Source organism: Stylophora pistillata, chromosome 5, assembly GCF_964205215.1.
Source record: "Stylophora pistillata chromosome 5, jaStyPist1.2, whole genome shotgun sequence".
NCBI lineage: Eukaryota > Metazoa > Cnidaria > Anthozoa > Scleractinia > Pocilloporidae > Stylophora > Stylophora pistillata.
In genome coordinates this window covers 30,437,889-30,443,271 of record NC_142523.1, presented here as the reverse complement: position 1 = coordinate 30,443,271, position 5,383 = coordinate 30,437,889, and the positions used below count along the sequence as shown (strand labels likewise).

At 42.9% G+C, this 5,383-nt stretch overlaps 1 pseudogene; it reads right to left on the bottom strand.

Moving 5' to 3' along the window:
• Nucleotides 1-824: 824 nt before the first annotated feature.
• Nucleotides 825-5,173, bottom strand: LOC148731397 (uncharacterized; annotated as a pseudogene).
• Nucleotides 5,174-5,383: the final 210 nt, after the last annotated feature.

Sequence of the window (5,383 nt, the reverse complement as noted above, 5' to 3'; positions counted from 1 at the left end):
GAGGTTGTTTCGACCGGCTTTTCCTCCATGTTTGTTTGAACTTTTACCGTCGGTTTTCCTTAAATAAAGGATCAAATGTTTTTCAAATTGCTATCTGAACACCATGTATTTTTCTTCTCGAAAATCGGCGAATTTTTGTCAGACTGCCCTCTAATAAATCATTATTAACCTCAATTGCTCAAGCTGTCTTGGGGTACATTGGCCCTCATTGGGTTTGGATGGACCGAACGCTGTAGGGTCTGTACTGCAACGACCTATAAGTGTGATGTAAAGTTGCAATTCATGATAAAATTTGCTTTATTTTTTGTGTGTTTTTCGTCTTGGCTCTATCCATTTTACTTTCCGGGACGAAAAGCCATTTCAAAGCTGTTAGTTTTTCCTTGTTTCACAAATGTTCACAATTGAAAATGAAAAAGGTAAAGAAGAAGATTGCAATCGAAAGATTCAGAAAAGACATAAGTCTACTGTTTTATGGTCGAACAAAAGTCCATGTGACTTGTCTACGTCATAAACAGAGTCATCAAACCGGAGGGAACGACGTCCACGGCAACCTCACCAACGGATCTAAACCAAGGGTGTACATAAAGATTTTTGGCCCGGGGAAGGGGGAAGAAAAATAAAACAAGCGCCAGGGATACACAACTGAAGCCGCCTCTAAAGTTTGGCACTCTCTTCGGGTTTCACCCAGTATAATAAGAAACAACATAACGAGCTTGCCAAAGGGGCGATGACAAAAAAGAATCATGCTTGAATACTCTGGGATGGGAGGGGCCACTGCACCTTTCAAAAGTAAAATCGAAAGATTATAACCACACAAGGATCCATTTGATGAAAAAACATGTCCGTATATTTGAATAAAACATCATCTCTTACGATCTCACATTTGACCGCAAACAAATATATAAACTTATGTAAGCTCTCACAAAAGGCTAATGTATATATGGTCAGTCATTATTCTAAGGATCGGTGAACTAAGATGCACCGAGTCAATATCAACCAATACTTGACTTAATCCTCCCGATTAAACGAAGTTCCTAGTAAACTCTGTAGTTAACGCGCGACTTTCATCTAAGAATATATGAAAAAATAATAGATAAAGCGTTAAAGTCTCCATTTGATAGAAAACATGATCAGGTCCTAGCTTCTTCAGACGAGTCTCAAGTGCACGCTTATAGTAGTCTTTTGCTTGATCTTTTTCGCCCAGGTCACTGTGCAAACTACCCAGATTGTGGTAAGAGGCTGCAACCTTAACATGATCAGGTCCCAGCTTCTTCAGACGAATCTCCAGTGCACGCTTATAGTAGTCTTTTGCTTGATCTTCTTCGCCCAGGTCACTGTGTAAACTACCCAGATTGTTGTAAGAGGCTGCAACCTTAACATGATCAGGTCCCAGCTTCTTCAGACGAATCTCCAGTGCACGCTTATAGTAGTCTTTTGCTTGATCTGTTTCACCCAGGTCCCTGTGTAAAATACCCAGATTGTTGTAAGAGGCTGCAACATCAACATGATCAGGTCCCAGCTTCTTCAGACGAATCTCCAGTGCACCCTTATGGTAGTCTTTTGCTAGATCTGTTTCGCCCAGGTCCCTGTGTAAAATACCCAGATTGTTGTAAGAGGCTGCAACATCAACATGATCAGGTCCCGGCTTCTTCAGACGAATCTCCAGTGCACGCTTATGGTAGTCTTTTGCTTGATCTCTTTCGCCCAGATCACTGTGTAAACTACCCAGATTGTTGTAAGAGGCTGCAACATCAACATGATCAGGTCCAAGCTTCTTCACACGAATCTCCAGTGCACGCTTATAGTAGTCTTTTGCTTGATCTTTTTCGCCCAGGTCACTGTGTAAACTACCCAGATTGTTGTAAGAGGCTGCAACCTTAACATGATCAGGTCTTAGGTTCTTCAGACGAATCTCAAGTGCACGCTTATAGTAGTCTTTTGCTTGATCTTTTTCGCCCAGGTCACTGTGCAAACTACCCAGATTGTGGTAAGAGGCTGCAACCTTAACATGATCAGGTCCCAGCTTCTTCAGACGAATCTCCAGTGCACGCTTATAGTAGTCTTTTGCTTGATGTGTTTCGCCCAGGTCCCTGTGTAAAATACCCAGATTGTTGTAAGAGGCTGCAACATCAACATGATCTGGTCCCAGCTTCTAAAGACGAATCTCCAGTGTACGCTTATGGTAGTCTTTTGCTAGATCTCTTTCGCCCAGGTCACTGTGTAAACTACACAGATTGTTGTAAGAGACTGCAACATCAACATGATCAGGTCCCAGCTTCTTCAGACGAATCTCCAGTGCACGCTTATAGTAGTCTTTTGCTTGATCTTTTTCGCCCAGGTCACTGTGTAAACTACCCAGATTGTTGTAAGAGGCTGCAACCTTAACATGATCAGGTCCCAGCTTCTTCAGACGAATCTCCAGTGCACGCTTATAGTAGTCTTTTGCTTGATCTTCTTCGCCCAGGTCACTGTGTAAACTACCCAGATTGTTGTAAGAGGCTGCAACCTTAACATGATCAGGTCCCAGTTTCTTCAGACGAATCTCCAGTGCACGCTTATGGTAGTCTTTTGCTTGATCTGTTTCGCCCAGGTCCCTGTGTAAAATACCCAGATTGTTGTAGGAGGCTGCAACATCAACATGATCAGGTCCCAGCTTCTTCAGACGAATCTCCAGTGCACGCTTATGGTAGTCTTTTGCTTGATCCTTTTCGCCCAGGTCACTGTGTAAACTACCCAGATTGTTGTAAGAGGCTGCAACGTTCACATGATCAGGTCCCAGCTTCTTCAGACGAATCCCCAGTGCACGCCTGTAGTAGTCCTTTGCTTGATCTTTTTCGCCCAGGTCCCTGTGTAAACTACCCAGATTGTGGTAAGACGCTGAAACCTTCACATGATCAGGTCCCAGCTTTTTCAGACGAATCTCCAGTGCACGCTTATAGTAGTCTTTTGCTTGATCTGTTTCGCTTAGGTCCCTGTGTAAAATACCCAGATTGTTTTAGGAGGCTGCAACATCAACATGATCAGGTCCCAGCTTCTTCAGACGAATCTCCAGTGCACTCTTATGGTAGTCTTCTGCTTGATCCGTTTCGCCCAGGTCACTGTGTAAATTACCCAGATTGTTGTAAGAGACTGCAACATCAACATGATCAGGTCCCAGCTTCTTCAGACGAATCTCCAGTGCACGCTTATAGTAGTCCTTTGCTTGTTTTTTTTCGCCCAGGTCACTGTGTAAACTACCCAGATTGTTGTAAGAGGCTGCAACCCTCACATGATCAGGTCCCAGCTTCTTCAGACGAATCTCCAGTGCACGCTTATGGTAGTCTTTTGCTTGATCTGTTTCGCCCAGGTCACTGTGTAAACTACCCAGATTGTTGTAAGAGACTGCAACCTTAACATGATCAGGTCCCAGCTTCTTCAGACGAATCTCCAGTGCACGCTTATAGTAGTCTTTTGCTTGATCTGTTTCACCCAGGTCCCTGTGTAAACTACCCAGATTGTTGTAAGAGGCTGCAACATCAACATGATCAGGTCCAAGGTTCTTCAGACGAATCTTCAGAGCACGCTTATAGTAGTCTTTTGCTGGATCTATTTCGCCTAGGTCCCTGTGTAAAATACCCAGATTGTTGTAAGAGGCTGCAACATCAACATGATCAGGTCCCAGCTTCTTCAGATGAATCTCCAGTGCATGGTTATGGTAGTCTTTTGCTTGATCTGTTTCGCCCAGCTCCGTATGTATAATACCCAATTTGCGGTAACATACTGCTTTTTTCAGGTCCTCTCCTTCGTGACTTGATTCAATCATTTTTAACAGGAATTTATAAAAGACTATCGCTGCTCCAAACTCACTGTAGTCATGGCACATGTCACCGAGGGTGCAAAGGCCACCAGCGTAAGAACTCAAAGACTTAGGTGCTCTTTCGGAGAATTCTGGCTTTTCTCTTCTAATTACCACGTGTTCAAGTTTCAAGCTTAAAATCTTTAAATGGGGAGCTAATTTTGTTCCCACATCAATAGAATCTAATTTTTTAAATTTTGAGAATGACATTACAGCCCCATATACCACTTCGTAAACTTCATCCTTTGTGCAATCTTTCGTCGCAGATTTAATAACATCGTGAACAACACCATGAGCTCGAATATAGACACCACTCATTTCTTCTTCTAACTCTTCTTTTTCTTCAATCAGCAATAATGAACATGGATTCATTCTCATTCTTATCATATCTTCATCTTCAAAATCTTCATCTACTGCCCTGATGTACTCGATAACAGCTTCTTCAAGGATCGGCTGTAATGCACACACAGAGAGAAAATTGAATGTGTGATGGAAAATTATATCGTCCGCCATCGCCTTTTCGACAGCGAGTGTTATGGCTTTGGTCATGGAGTTTGGATAGCTTGGATTGATCTCAGCAAGAATGATTTCAGTAGCACTTCGTTTTCCCTCTTCCAATTTCTTCAGATAGTCACTCCAGCCAAATTTCGAGGATGTCTTACACTGACGAATTTGTCGCACATACGTGGCTGCAGCCGCTAGGGCAAGTGGCTGGTAGTCTAATACCTTAGCAACTTCTTTCTCTATGTCATTAATTGGGATATCAGAAAGAATGCTCAGCAAAGAGCATGCGTCGTTAGGTTGCATTCCTGCGCTGACGGAAATGTTTTGTACGGAAGAGCTTGTTAACGGCATAGACGCAGTGCCCTGCGTTGTTATTAGCATCTGGCCCCTTGCCCACACCTCGTTTCCTGCATCAGGCAAATGACCACTTGAAAGAGAGTTCCAATTATCAACTACCACCAGCCATGAAGTGTAATGCTTCATTTTTGCACATATTAGGGTCTTGAGATATGAAATCTTCTCGTCTGTTTTCAAATCCGTCGAGCCGTAAGTGTTTGTTATTTCATATCCGGGACATTTGCAATGTTGAGCAAAAGGGACATACGAATTCAAAATTGTTTCTGGGCTTTCAGCATTCAGTGTCATGACAAATGAAGCTGCGGAAGGTGTTTCTTTGACTTCGTCGTAGAATCGTTTGGCTGCTAAACGGGCCAGCTGAGATTTGCCACTTCCTGGATTTCCTGACAAATATAGTATGCTCCACCCACTATCGGTGCGTTTTAATGTTTGCAGTTTCGCATAATTTCATCAACTTCAGATTCTCGAGCAGCGATGTCGTGCGTTGGTTTAGGAGGGAGAATGCAAAATGGAGAGACATCTGCGTGTAACTGTTCTTGCAAGGCAAGCCTCTGTTCTTCTTTTACTTGAAGTACCTTTCCTTTCTCTTGAAGTTCTTTTTCTTTTCCTTGAAATTCCTTTTCCTTCTCTTTAAGTTTTTGTCTCAGGTCGTTAACCTCCCTTAAAACTTCACTTGACTCCTTTGTG